At 56.5% G+C, this 15,235-nt stretch overlaps 1 protein-coding gene across 1 annotated transcript in view; it reads right to left on the minus strand.

Annotated features, from left to right (window-relative positions):
- Positions 1–7,326, minus strand: part of CLIP1 (CAP-Gly domain containing linker protein 1) — a 78,845-nt gene extending 71,519 nt beyond the window's left edge. The window contains exon 1 of the mRNA XM_056131398.1: positions 7,248–7,326. The gene's annotated coding sequence lies outside the window, so the exon portion shown is untranslated. The remainder of the gene's footprint in view (positions 1–7,247) is intronic.
- Between the last annotated feature and the right edge of the window lie 7,909 nt (positions 7,327–15,235).

Here is a 15,235-nt window from a genome sequence, read left to right on the forward strand (position 1 = left end):
CCACACACCTCCAGGGTACTTTCCCAGTCCTGCCCACCTATGACTAACAGGGTACCCAGGGTCAAATCCCCAGCACCAGGGGTTTAAGAAATGGTCCAGGGGGCAGGGCACCACCTGGCAAGCAGCCAACAGGCTTGGTCCACAGCATCCCAGGCAGTCCCTGAGCGCTGCTGGCACAAAGCCAGGAGTGAGCCTGGCACAAGCACACTTCACCTGTGGAGCCCAGATTCCCCACTCGAACCCATAGTTAGCCAGGTGGAGCCCCCAGGTCCCACTGAGCAAGCAGTCCCCAGCCAGGATACCGAAAGGGCTCTCAGACTGACTGATTCCCTCTCGCACAGCCCTGCAGGGGGCTGCAGCCTTGCAGTGTCCCGATGGTGCACTCAGGGGGGACACTCAGGAGGGGTGTCCTGCCCCCCACCAGCCGCGTCCCTAACTTGTTGGTCTGAGCTTCAAGAGCTGGATCGACAGTCTAACTGGCAACCCTCACATGTGGAGGCACAGCCGCGCCAGCGATCGGGAAGGTGAGACTGCATCTAAGACATAATTCCACTGGAAGACATGGCCGGAAATCAAAATCCAAGGCGCCAGTTCCCAGTCGGCAGTGAGCCACGGGCACCGAGAACCGTCATCAGCAACCCGGCGTCACTCGCCTAGTCAGCCACGGGTGAAGATTTCACTCCTATATTTACCGGAAAGTCCAGAAAAGAAGATCTAAAGAGGATCCTTCCCGCCTTAAGACTACGGGGAATGGAGAGCTAGTGCAAGCCTTTGATCCTAGCACCATACGGCCCCCTGAGCACCGCTGGGAGCGAGCACCGCTGGGAGCGACAGCGACATCTAAGCAGGGAGCCGGAGTAGCCCCCAGCTTGGAGTAGCCCCCAGCTTGGGGCAGGCCCCAGATTGAGCTGGGTGAAAAGCAACACATAAACAAAAACATCTGAGTATCACACCTCCTGTGAGAAAGCATCCCGAGGCTCATTGCAGGAAACACAAGTGTTGCAGCTGAGGCCTGGGTGTGAGCCTCAGCCCTCTGCCACACATCTCAGAGCTTGTCCCAGACCACACAGCCCCAAACCAAAGCACAAACATAGTCCTGGGGGCGGGGGTAGGGAGCTGCATACCTGAAACCTGTGTATTGTTAGAATGCACAACATAGAGAGTTATAGGTAAAGGTAAAGATGCACTGTTTTTTTTATATTTTGGGTTTGGAAAAACAAAAGAAAAAAAATCATGCCAAGTAACTGTCGCCATGTGTGGGGACTTGCAGAATCAGTACCCAGGAACCTCACCTCAGCTGCCCTCTCCTCACACATAAGCCCCCAACCACGGGTGATCTGAGCATCCTGAACACAGCTGGTTCTCTGGGCCCTTTGACTTCAGAGAAAATACAGTAAAAGAAAGGCTTGGCAATTATACATGTGAAAAACAGCCCAAGCTAAACTGGGATCTAATCCAAGCTATACTTAGACATAAGCCTGCAAGAGAGAATGTAAGCATCAAAATACGCAAACCCAGCACCTGAAAGATTAGGGAAGAAAGATGTGTTTGTGGTCTCACAAGGGCTCCAGAAGGGCTCAAGAAACTCGGGGCTGCTGTCATAGAACTCCCTCCTGCCTTCTCTTTTCAAAGACTTTCCAAAGAAGCCAGGAAGAGGGTTTGGAGAGACCCGCCCACGGAGAGAGCGCTGGTCTGTCCTGGGAGCAGCAGATGGAGACTCCAACACAGAGCAGGCGCCTCCCCGCACGGCCAAGGTTCCTCGGTACTGGTGCCAAGACCAGGAAACTAAACCACATGTCCTTCCTGGGCAAACCCAAGGTTGGTTCTTCATAGTCAGCCAGCCTCTACCTCCTGACACCCCAACACCCACCAGAGAAAGTGGGAGAAGGAAAAAGGCACCCCCTGTGCTGAGTGAAATCTGAAGAGGTCACTCTTACTGACCGTTTCTGTATGATACCATCGTTAGCATGCTTTCTCTTAAAAATTTCCCCGGACAGTGGCTGAATAAATAGTAGTACTCCTACATAAAAAAAAAAAAAAATTTCCCAGAAGCACAAGGACTTAATGCAGAACCCAGCAGCTTGGAGCAGAAAAGTGAATGGACTATGCGTTGATCCAGGCCATCAAGTCTGCCGGAGGGGAAAGGGTGTTGCCCCATTCGCCCTCTCCTCTCTGGAAAGAAAGATGGCGGCCACATGGGAGCCTTGTGGACAGCAGGTATGAGCCGGGAGTGTGGGGGCGACTAAAACCTCATGGGAAGGGGGGCGTTTCGCTCCGCCCTTCACGCCCTACCGAGGCCACCGGTCCCCCCGCGAGCGGCTCTCCAGCACGGCCACGACTCCAGAACACAGAAACCAATTTCTTAACTATCTGACTTTCAGTAGAAATACTTCCAGGGTCAATAAGTAAAATAGCAGAAATCCAAAACCAACATTTAATTCTTGAACCCAGCTGTAGAAAGCAAATCACTTCACAATGCTTTTTCAGCATGTCTGATTTGGGGGGGGGGGGGTAAACTCTAAATAATAGTGGTGAATCTTTTATTGAAACAATGAATCTAATCAAAGCAGATAGAGTGTTAACTAGAATTCATCTGCCTCACAGGGACGGGGAGGGGTGGGGGGTGGGGTTTTATTGGGGTTCTTCATGGTAAAAAATAAGTATTGGTAAAGGGAAATGTGTTTGATATTTGCATGACTGAGACATAAACCTGAAAGCTTTGTAACCTTTCCCACAGTGATTCAATAAATAAATAAATAAATAAATAAAAATTAAAAAAAAATTTAAAAAAAAATTTCCCCAGAGGGACGGAAAGATAGGATAGCGGGTAAGGTTGCTGCATGCACGCAGCCGAGCCAGATTTACTCCTCAGCATCACACAGGGTTCCGAGAGCCTAGCAGTACCGGTCCTGAGCAGAGAGCCAGGAGAAAGCCCAGAGCATCGCTGGGAATGGCCCAAAAACCAAAAAAAGTGCCGTGCAATGCAAATGCTGACCCAAAGCACTCAGACTCGGAGCTGTCTCGACACAGAAGCATCCGCGACAGGTACTGGAAGCAAGTAGGAGTCCATCACGGCCCCCGAAGTGCTTACCTACGCAGTTACCATTTGTGGGAATGCTAGCAGTTTCCCCACTGATATTAAAGCGACTCACAAGCACAGGCTGTGAACCATGAACCTTGTACCGCTGAAAAGGCAAGTTTGCTGCTCAGAGCAGTCCAGGAAAGTCACTGCAAATGCCAGCGACAGGCCCAGGAGGGAGAAGGGGAAAGGACACCCCCCACCACATGGCAGGTCCAAGGGGCCACACTGGAAAAACACAGGCCTGAGTCCAGTTTCCAGGTCCTGTTACGGCCCGTGGACACCTTCAGGAAACCCCCCAGGCCTCGGGCCCCCTTTAGCTTCTCCAGAATCATTAGTGACATGGCATAAGGCTGCTCCACGCGCTCCACCATTGGTGGGTCATCCTGGTGCTGCTCAAGGGGACCAAGCAGTGTCAGGGGTTGAACCTGGGTCTCCTGCATGCCAGCATGAGTTGCATTCCTGTCCTGCTTCATTATCCTAAAGAGTCTGTGGGGTCAGAGGTCAGAGAGCACACAGGCCGAAAGTGCTGCCTTGCATGTACAAAACCCCAGTCTGAGCCTGGCACTGCAGATGGTTCCCTGAGGGCCCCCAGCATGGCCCAAACCCCTCCCCCCAAATAAGTCATTAAAATATTTTAGGTCTGGGCCTGGAGAAGAGTACAGTGGGAAGGCGCTTACCTCACATGGGGCTGACCAGGCCCTTGGGTCCCCCGCACCTGCTACGTCCCTTGAGCCCAGCCAGGAATAGGGTCTGAGCACGGCCAGTATAGCTCCCCTGAACTAATAAAACAGTTGATGTATTTCCAGGACTACAATCAATGTGGCCTGATGGCTTCGAGCCCCCCATCCCCGCCAGGTCCCTGCTCCCCTCTGCACCCCCCCCATGGGGCTTCACTTCCACCCAGAGCCCGCATCCAGCTCTCCTCTCACTACACCCTGGCACAGCTGACACCCTATCTCCCATCAACCAAACTGCATTTCCCTTGCCCCCTGCTTCCCTTGCCTGAGTCCCTTCCAAACACAGCAAACATGAGCCGCCTTCTGGCTGGGTCCACGCCCCCAAGGAGCAGGAATCCTGCTGCTCATCGCTGTCTGGCTGCAGGTGGCACCTGGCCCCGGGGAAGTGGCCAGTGGGGCTGTGCTGAATGTGACAGGCTTCCAACCAGGCCCAACCATAGCAGCAGCACAGCAGTGCTCGGGGTCCCATGAGCTACATCTCAGGGGGACTATCTCAACCCTGGCACTGCATGGTTTGCTGAGTACCTGAGACAAGGCAAAGCCCCAAACCAAAAATGCAGAAATGCATGAGTGCAGTGCAGAAGACACTGCCTTCAGTTCAGCTGATCCCCGGAACCACAGTCCTCAGAGCACCAAGCTAAAACAGTCCCTGAGCTGCTTCGGGTGGCCACAAAGTCCCCATGGCCCTGGAACCAGGAACCAGCATGGCCCCACAGACCGGCTCTCAGGCTCGAAGGAGAGAGCTCGGTTCCACCCTGGGGCTGCCCGTGGCCCAGCCTGGGGGCACGATTCCTTTTTTCCTTTGACTTTGTGGGTTTCCCTCCTCTCTCTCTTCTCTTCCTCTATTTTATAAAAAGTATATAAAAAGAAAACTATTTTGGGGCTGGAGCAATAGCACAGCGGGTAGGGCATTTGCCTTGCACGCAGCTAACCTAGGTTCGATTCCCAGAATCCCAGCACCCCAAGGACTGCCAAGAGTAATTCCTGAGTGCATGAACCAGGTGTAACTCCTGTGCATCGCCGGGTGTGACCCAAGAGAAAAGGGGGCTCATGTGGCAACATCGTACTGCCCTGTCTAAGTACTGAGTTCAGCTCCTGCCACCACCAGGAGTGACCCTAGTGGCCCCAGGGAAGTGACCGGCCCAGCATCACACCTTCAAAAAAATACCTGATGACCCACCTCATGTGTAGAAGAAGGAAGGACAAAGCGGTTAGACAACAGTAGATTTACATATGGTGGGAAGTTTCCCTTAGTTAACACAGTATAAACAAAGGTTTCTTTTAATTTTTTTTACTTTTTTTTTTTTTTTTTTTTTGCTTTTCGGGTCACACCTGGCGATGCTCAGGGGTTACTCCTGGCTTTGCACTCAGGAATCACTCCTGGCAGTGCTCAGGAGGTCATATGGGATGCTGGGAATCGAACCCGGGTCGGCCGCGTGCAAGGCAAACACCCTACCCGCTATGCTATCACTCCAGCCCCAACAAAGGTTTCTTTTAACCGCAAGAAATAGTAAGTCAAACTGTGTGACTTTCTTCCATTTCTTTAGCTCTGATTTCAGTGGTCCATGAAGCCTTGAGGGCAGGTGATAAGACTCAACAGTAGGCCAGAGCAGTAGGCCAGAGCGATAGTCCTTGCATAGAATAGTCCTTGCATATGGCATTGGCATGGTCACCATGGTTCACCCCTACAGGGTGAAACAGTCCCCAAACAGTTCCCCAAGCACTGCCAGGAGTAATTCCTGAGTGCAGAGCCAGGAGTAACCCTGAGGATCACTGGGTATGACCCAACATGGAAAAAAAAGACCAAAACCTCAAAGGTAGAGTTTATACCCTGCATATGTGAGGCCCTAGGATGGATCCCTGGCACCAAATGGAGTTCAAGGAAATCTCAAAGCCTAAAGACCGCATATTTTCAATTAAATAAAATACACTGGGGGGGCCAGAGCGATAGTACAGCAGGTAGGGAATTTGCCTTGCATGTCAGACCCAGGTTCGATCCCTGGCATCCCATATGGTCTCCCAAGCACTGCCTTGAGTAACCCCTGAGCATTTCTGGGTATGACCCAAAACAAACAAACAAAAAAACACTGGGGTTCTGGAGAGCTAGTACAGGGGGGAATGTGCCTGCCTTGCACACAGATGACCCTGGTCCATCCCCGCACTGCATCTGTCCCCTGCATCCACCTCTCATTCCCCCCCAGCACAACCAGGAGTGACTCCTGAGCACAAAGTCTGAAGTAAACCCCTGAGCACTACTGAGCTGAGTGTGGCCCCAAAGGTGCTCCCCTCTCCCTAGTAATAAATAACTAAACACCACTTGGGCCTGAGAGATGCTCAGTGGGATGAACTTGTGCTCTGCATACACGAGGCCCGAGTCTAGCACTGCCACTGCATGGTCCCCTGAGCAAAGCCAGGGGACTGCCAGCACACAGCCACCAACGGGCCCCAGCTCTCCCCGGGATGGCCCCACCATGAAATTAGACAAAAACTTATTTATGGGCACACGGGACTCTACCGAGTGAAATACAGGATCCTTGTCACACATATTCCAAAACAAAGCTAATCTGCTGATGCACACATACACTTGAGATCAGATATCGACTCTTGGATAACGACTCTTGCCTCTCACCTTTCCCTGAAGCCCCTGTCCGCGGGTGTGTGAGCCGTTGGCTCCCCTCCCCGGGGTGAGAGTAAGAAAGAGCGAGAGAGTTGGAGAGAGGTTCCAAGGCCAAGCTCATGTGTGACAGGCCCCAGGTCCGGGTTCCATTCCCGCGCCCCGCGTCCCTCTGAGATGATAAGGAGGGGCAGGATGGGGGAGAGCCAGCTAAGCCTGCCTGGGTTAGAACCAAGCTCACCTGCAGTTATGGGGAGTGGGGACGCAGAAGAACCCGTGCTGGCAGAACAGGGACTGGGCCCACTGCTGTCATAAACCAGGCCCCTCAGTTCCTCAGGGACAGACAGCAAGCTGAGGCGGACTCAGAGGGAGGGACAGGTGTGATCTTTATCTCCCAGCATCCCCACCCTGGGAACAAGGCCCGCCTATGTCACCGTTCCCCCCTCCCTCTCTCACGCCCTCCAATCCAGCAGCAGCCCTGAGCCCAGCGCCCACCCCTCCCATTGGACGCACAAGAGTCTTGCTCCCCCAGAGCCCCCAGACCTGAGTGAGGAAGCCCAGGGTCCCTGGGGACACCCAGGCACCACCACCACCACCACCACCACCACCACCCAGCAGCTGAGGTGACCCTGGGCTCTGCCCTGACTTTTCCAGGCGTCGTCTGTGAATGGGCGCAGGGAGGCAGCCTCCCTGGGCTGATAAACCAGGTGAAATACCAAAGGGCCTCGCCCGGGGCTGGCCACAGCAAGCTGCCAGTCGGGGTTAACTGCAGGTTCTGCAGAATGAGACACCCCGCGGCTGGGGAGCCACATACCTGAGGGTTCTTGCAAGAGATCCAGCAGTCAGAATCCAGGGAACCTGTAACAGCAAGGGGAAAGCCTCAGGCCCGGCCCTTCCAGGAGCTCCCACCTGCCCCTCCAGGAGAGGAGGGAGCCCAGGCTGAACTAAAAGACCATTTAATTACGAAATTCCCCCCACCCTTCTTTGCAAGTACCCTGATGGGCGTCCAAGTTTTGCTAAAAGGTATCTAAGCTGATCACAGCCTTAACGTGTAATTTCTTCAGCCCCTAGAGGCGGGGAGCCGGGGAGGGGGCGGCACTTGGCCCCACCACAAGGACCGGCCCCGGAGGGGGGGGGGAAGCGCCACTCTGCGCCCTCACGCGTCCCCATGCCACCGCGCAGGACCTGCAGGCCGGGTGGGGGGACAGGAGGGGATGTCTCTGCTCTGGGGCGCCCCTGAACAAGTGGCAGCTGCCTCCGGGGCCAGAGCCCGGCCAGGCACCAGGTGAGCGCGGGTGTCGCAGATGCCCGTGGCCCCGCCGTCGCTCATCTCACAGTCCTGGCGGGGGAGGACCCCCGGGGAGCCGCTGCCCAGGGCCCACGGGGCGTGCCAGGCCCGGCTGAGTGCGGGCCACAGGTCGGGGAGGAGGGGCCCGGGAGCGGGCAGGGAGGTGCCCGGGAGCGGGCCGGGAGGAGGCGCCCGGGTGGCGGTGCCCGGGTGGCGGCCCGGTGGCGGGGCGGGCGCGGCGCGCGGGCCGGAGGACGCGGGCGGGCAGGCCGACGAGTCTCCCAGCTCCATCTTGAGGCGGGAGCCAGGCCGGGCTCGGCGCCCTCGGGCCCTCCCGCCGCGCGGCCTCGGGGCCGCCCCCGGCCCGGGGACCTCCGCGCCCCCCACCCCGCCCGGACCCCCCGGGCCGCGCGGAGCCGCCCCGGCGCGGGAGCCCAGCCCGGACGGCCGCCAGGCCCCGGCCCCGGCCCCCGGGCCCGGCCCGAGCGGGCGGCCAGGCGCGGCCCGGCGGCGCGGAAGGGACGGAGGGCGGGAGGGGACCGGCCGCGTCGCGCTCACCGTGGCCGGGGTCGCCGCCCGTCGCCGCCACCTGCCCCACTGCAGCAGCAGCAGCAGCAGCAGCAACAGCAGCAGCAGCCGCGCGGCCGCCGCCTCCCGCCTCCCGGCTCGGCGGCTCGGGGCGGGGACAGCGTGACGCGCCGCCGCCGGGACGGGACCGGACAGGGCGCCGCCGCGGCTCCTCCCCGCGACGCGCCCGGCCCGAGCGCACCCGGGACCCGGGTCTGAGCGCACCCCGGACCCCGACCCGACCCAGGCGTACCCCGGACCCCGGTCTGAGCCCACCCCGGGCCGCTGCCCAGCCTGAGCGCACCGCGGACCCGGGTCTGAGCGCACCCCGGACCCGGCCCGCCCCGAGCGCACCCCCGGACCCCGGCCCGAGCGCGCCCCTGGACCCCGGCCCAGACGCAGCCCCGCACTCCAGTCCACCCCGATCCAGGATGCCCAGAACCGCGCGCCCCCTGCCCGAAATCGAGCCTCCGACCCAACCTCGCAGGGACCCGAGTCCCCGCCCGGACCGCGACCCCACACGGCGCTGGGGCTGGAGCCGGAGACCCCGGCCTGACCGGGTGCCGGGCGGGACGCAGAGTCGAGCCCCTCACCCCAGGCCGGGTCCCGCGCTGTGGCCGCCCCCGCAGCCGCCTCTTTGTCTACACACGCGACCGGGGGGCGGGTGGGGGGTGGCGGTGTGAGGGGAATCCCGGGGACCCGCACCCGGACTCGCAGTTCCGGCTTGAGAATGTGCAAGTCACCCCCGCCGGCTCGTGCGTCTACACCGCCGGCTCGCGGGGCGCACTCCCGGCCGGGTCCAGAAACGCGCTCGGAAACACGCTGGGGGAGCTTTCCCCCCGCGCACCCCGGGGAGACAACCCGCGGGGAGCCGCTCGGCGGACCCAGGAAGGACCAAGGGTTAAAAATCCCTTGAAACCAGCCTCGCCCGCTCCGCCCGGCTGAGAAAAGCCTCTTTATCCGGCCGCGTCACTTGGCCGCCAGTCCTGGTGCCCGGCCCGGACGCCCTGGGTCTGAATGCCGCGGGCAGCTGGGCGGCCGGGCACCGCCTGCTCGCCGCCGGGCAGCAGAGGGCCGCCCGCAGGGCCCGCCCGGGGCCTTGGCAACCCCAAGAGGCGGCGGCTGGCCGCGGGGGGCTGCAGCCCGCCCGGATTCCCAGAAGGGCCGCGGCTTCCTTCTGCGCACGGTTCTTTTGCTGAGTTGCATTCAGCGGGGTTGTCCCGGCCCCGCAGACCGGCTGGGCGCCTGGGGAGGCAACCGGGGGACACGCACCGAGTTCTGGGCGAAGTGCAGTTACCTGCCCCACCTCCCGCGCCCTGCTGAATCGCAGTTCTGTTTTCCAATCCAGCAGTGCCCCAGTTTGGGAGCCGTATGATCAGAGCAGAGAAGGCAGCCAGGAATCCGGGACTCCTTAGCAGCGGGGCACACCCCTGGCCCTCCTCTCCACATTTCACCTCCAATAAACAGCATGTGGGTGCCAGGGGATGAGGCAAGGGGCTGGGCACGTGATTAAGGAAAGTTTAGGAACTCTAAACTCTGCCATTGGGAGGCCTCCCGTAAGACTTCCCCAGTGGTGCTCAGTTGCCCCCCTGGGTCATTCCACCAAGTGGCTGGAAGGTCAGTGAGGCTTGGAGGTGCAGTAACTCTAGGGCTCTTTGTGGCCTCCTTCTGCAGTGGCACCCTCGTTGCTCGGGCAGACAGGGCTGCAGCCGGTAGCTGGGGGTCAGCCACACACAGGAGCATGCCTCAGGCCCATACCCTCTCTTTCTCGACTCAGCTTTCCTAAACGCTTGTGTTTTGTTCAGCGTAGATTTGACGCACTAATTTTAATTGCCTTCAATATTGCAACTCAGATAAGGTAAAAAGGTAAAGGCCCTCCCGTTGATCGTCGATTTGCTCGAGCGGGCCCAGTAACGTCTCCATTGGAGACTTTGTTGTTACTGTGTCTGGCATATCGAATACTCTCGGTAGCTTGCCGGGCTCTCCGAGAGGGGCAGAGGAATCGAACTCGGGTCGGCCATGTTGGCCGCTTGTAAGGCGAACGCCCTACCCGCTGTGCTATCGCTCCAGTGGTATAGTGGCTAGCATAGCAACTCAGATAGAACCGGAAATACAGTTCAGGGGTTAGGGCCAGGTCGAAATCCCAGGTACCATATATGGGCCTTTCAGCCTGACTAGGGGTCACTCCCGAACAGAGAGCCGGGAAGTGCCCCCGAGTGCTTTGTGGGTGGCCCCCAAACAAACAGAACATTAGTTCTTCTGACTACAAACTTTCTATTCCTCATTAAATGTTGTCACTGAGTGTCCCAAAATGTTGTTGGGCCCTTGCTATGCCTGGTCCCACAGAGTGACCAAATAAGGAGCTGCCAAGGGGCCAGAGAAATAGGACAGCAGGGAGGGCGTTGGCCTTGCATCTGGCTGGCACAGCTTCATTCCCCAGCATCACTCATGGTTCCCCTGCCTCGCTGCAGTGACCCTGAGCACAGAGCCAGGAGGAAGCCTGAGCAGCCCAGCTGTGGCCCCAAAACCAAAAAACTGAATTAAGTTGCTTGATTGCCTTGAGCAGGCCCCAGTAACGTCTCCTTCATCCTAGCCCTGAGATTATATTCAAGGCTCTTTAGGAGAATGAGACCCATCATTGTTACTGGTATTTGGTATATTGGGTACGCCACGGGGAGTTTGCCAGACTCTGCTGTGTGGGCAGGTAACCTGCCAGTTTGTCCAAAGTAGGAATGAAATAATAAGATGTTGTAATAAGATGTCGCGCGGCCGCAAAAGCGGCCGCGCGGTTCCAGGAGCTGGTTTTTATAGTCTCTGAGTCTTGGTTGTTGATGGGATTACACGGCGCCAGGGGGCCAGTTGGTGGGTGTGACCACCCGCTAATGTAAGTTGCTCATTCCTTCTTTAATATAAATACTTTTTATGTGGAGCCGCTGTGCTTTTAAAAATCCAAATCACGGGGCTGGAGCGATAGCACAGTGAGTAGGGCGCATGCCTTGCATGTGGCCGATCCGAGTTCGATTCCCAGCATCCCATATGGTCCCCCAGCACCGCCAGGAGTCACTCCTGAGTGCAGAGCCAGGAGTAACCCCTGTGCATCGCTGGGTGTGACCCCCCCCCCCAAAAAATAAATAAAACCTGCCTGAGCCATATGGGAAAGAAAAACACAGAGATTACCAGCCCTCCTCACCTAATTTCATTTCTCATGAATAAAACTTAAAAAAAAAATCTAAATCACTGGGCCTGCAGAGACAGGACCGGGGGGCATAAGCCTGGCAATGTGGCCAGCCCCCGTCTGATACCCACCACCACCTATGATTCCCCAGGCACTGCTGGGAGTAACCATAACCCCAGCACGAAGGCAAGTGTAGCCCTGAGCTCCACCAATTTTTATTATTATAATTGTCACCATGATTTACCAAGTCATTCCCAGTAGTTTCAGGAATACAAAATTCCAATACCACCAGCAGTGTCAACTCCAAATATTCTGATTTGTTTTTATTTTTGGGTTACACCCGGCGATGCTCAGGGGTTACTCCTGGCTCTGCCCTCAGGAATCATTCCCGGCAGGGTTCAGGGGACCATATAGGGTGCTGAGGATTGAATCCTGGCAGGCTGCATGCAAGACTTACCTGTTGTACTATCACTCTGGCCCCATGTAGTAGTAGTTTTTTTTTTTCCTGGGGCTGAGAGGTGTGTATGGGGGTAGTGGGGAAGTGCTCAGGGTGCAGTGCTCAGGTGCTATTCCTGACCCTGGGCTCAGGGGCCGCTAATGCAATGCTCACGTGCTGGGGATCAAACCAGTGTCCTGCTGTAAAGCATGTGCTCAGCCCAGGGAATTTCTAGTGTAATTCAACAACTATTTATTGAGTGAATGCAAAAGTGATTCGATCTTCAGTAAGTATCAAAACCGTGCATACACATGTTCAGAGCAGCACCGTTCACAATAGACTGATGGTAGAAACAAGCTAATGTCCATCAACACTGGGATATACCATAGCTGAGACATGTGATGGAATCGCTGAAAAGGCGGTACCAGGCCAGGAAGACAGTGCTAAAGGTTGAGGTAAAAGCCAGGCACGCACAGAGCCGGGGTTCGATCCGGGTACTGCCAGGTGTAGGCCCAGCAACCCCTGGCACCACTGCCGAGTCCCAGAAACAAGAACTGAATTCATAATAATACAGAGAAAGGGGGCTGGAGTGATAGCACAGCGGGTAGGGCGTTTGCCTTGCATGTGGCTGACCTGGGTTCGATTCCCAGCATCCCATATGGTCCCCTGAGCACTGCCAGGAGTAATTCCTGAGTGCAGAGCCAGGAGGAACCCCTGAGCATCGCTGGGTGTGACCCCGAGAAAAAGAAAAAAGTAATAATAAAGAGAAAAAAGAACTACTGATGCACAGCCGAATGAATGGCCTTGGCTGGATTTCTAATGCTCCAGTGGGGAGGTGGGAGCACACGGCCTTTGGGAGTGAGGGCTCGTGTCCGCACCCACGGCCACACCGAGCAGGGCATAAACACTTGCAGGGCCTGAGCGTGGCTGCCCGGGGCTCCCGGGTGGCATCGCTGCTAGAAAGCGCCCTGAGTTTATCTCCCATCTCTGCTTCTCTAGGTCAGCCAAAGGCGCCTGAAAGGACAGGAGCCCTAGGGACGGGGCGGGAGTGGAGCCAGGGAGCACTCTCCCCTCCCGGGGGATTCAGAGGGTGGAAGGTGGGGGGAGAGCGTGTGTGGTGGGGGAGAAGCTCAGGAGCCTGGGAGAGCCATGGGCTAGGCTCAGTGTGTGTGTCGGAGAAAGGGGGCAGGGGCCCTGTCCATCCCTACCGCAGGGCTCCCAGCCCCCTAGGGAGAATTCTGGCTCTGGGTTGGGTTCCACATCCTAGGCGGCAAGCAGTGCTAAGTGTCCACTTTCCCTTCAAAAATGCAAGTGATTCCATCCAAAGCCATCTACAATGTGGGTCGGAGTGATAGTACAGCAGGTACAGCCCTAGTACAGCCGTACTATGGGGCCAATCCGGGTTCGATCCCCGGCATCCCTAATGGCCTCCCGAGTACCGCCAGGAGTGATCCCTGAGTACAGAGCCAGGAGTGAGGCCTGAGCATCGCAGGGTGTGACCCAAAAATGTCAAAAACAAAACCCAAAGTCATCTCACTGTTCTGATTCAAGAAACATCACAGGGGTGAGAGTGATCAGAAAAGTTTGTCCACCTTCCCAGAACTTAGTTAAGGTGACAATTGCATGTCAGTGACCCTATGTTCTCTCTCTCCCTCTCTCTCTCTCTCCCTCTCTCTATCTCTCTCTCCCTCCCTCTTTGTCTCTCTGTCTCTCTCTCTCTGTCCCACCTCTCTCCCCTCCCTTCATTTTTCTCTAAGCAAGTTTGTCTAAAGGAAATTATTTCTCTGGACCAGAGAGACAGTGCAGGCGTTAAGGCACTGGTCTGGGTCACTGACCCCTCTTAATCCTCAGCACCACTGGATGTGGCCCCCAAACCCAAAACCAAACACCATTTGGCTTAGCTAGTCAGCACCTGGAAGCAGGGTTCTGTGCCAGGCAGTGAGCAGGGTCATAAACACAGAATCAGCTGGAGTCCTGGCAGGCTGAGGGATGCAGGAGCTGGTGACACACTTTTGGGAAAAAATAAAGTGTGAAGAAACTACCTAGCTGTGGAGTGACCTGAGGGCATGAGGACCACACCCCTTTGAGATGCAAATACTGAGTGCTTTGAAGCTGAAGAAACTGAGGCACCACACAGATGCAGGTATGAGGCAACACCCAGAGGGTGGAGTGACCCCTCAGAAAAGGAGACTCTGAAGGTGATGATAAGAATATGAAGGAGGGGCTGGAGCAATAGCACAGTGGGGGGAGGGCGTTTGCCTTGCACATGGCCAACCTGGGTTCAATCCCCTGCCAGTACAGAGTACGGAGCCAGGAGTAACCCCTGAGCATCGCTAGGTATGACCCAAAAAGAAAAAAAAAATATGAAGGAGAGGGGCTGGAGCGATCATAACACTGTGGGGAGGACGTTTGCCTTGCACACGGCGGACCCTGGTTCGATTCCCAGCGTCCCATACAATCACAGGAGCGATTCCTGAGTGCAGAGCCAGGAGTAACCCCCGAGCATTGTCAGATGTGACCCAAAAAGAAAAAAAAAAAAAGAATATGAAGGAGAGACTGGAGTGATAGTACAGTGGGATGGGCGTTTGCCTTGCATGGACTGGGTGACCTGGGTTCAATCCCCAGCATCCCTTATGGTCCTGCCAGGAGTAATTCCTGAGTGCAGAACCAGGAGTAACCCCTGAGCATCACCAGGTGTGCGTGACCCAAAAAGACAAATAAATAAAAAAAGAATATGAAAGAGGACCTGAAAGGTCATACAACTAGGAGGAGAGTTACCGCGGACACAGCCAACCAGGACTCGATCCGTGGCATCCTACGTGGTCCCCTGAGCACCACCAGGAGTAATTCCTGAGTTTCAAAGCCAGTAGTTACCCCTGAGCATTGCCAATATGGCCCAAAATTAACAAACAAAAAAATGTCCAAAGCTTTCCCTGTGCCAACACCCAACTTAATTTTTGTGTATGGAAAAAACTCCAGGCCAAGCCAATGTGGAGAATTGTACCCAAGCTTCTCCCAAAGCCTACCTCTCGCAGGCAGGAGGGGAACTGTTTGGACTCAGCTCTGGGTTTTCCAAACACGGAAAAGACAAGAGGCCCCACCCACAGAACGGCCTTTGTACCTCGCACCTGATTTCTCCTAGGCCAAGGACATTCCAAATGAGGACCCTATTTCCGGAACTCCTGTGTGACTGACCAAGGTGTGTTCATAGGGGCACTGGCCGTGCTGACATAGTGTTCCTGGCCCCCAGGAAGCGGGCAAATCCTGCTTGCTTTTCTGCTGCCTACTGACTGGAATGTCGCAGAGACTGGCAAGCTACCCATGATGTAATCCATA

This window comes from Sorex fumeus, unplaced genomic scaffold, assembly GCF_029834395.1.
Source record: "Sorex fumeus unplaced genomic scaffold, SorFum_2.1 ptg000087l, whole genome shotgun sequence".
Lineage (NCBI taxonomy): Eukaryota > Metazoa > Chordata > Mammalia > Eulipotyphla > Soricidae > Sorex > Sorex fumeus.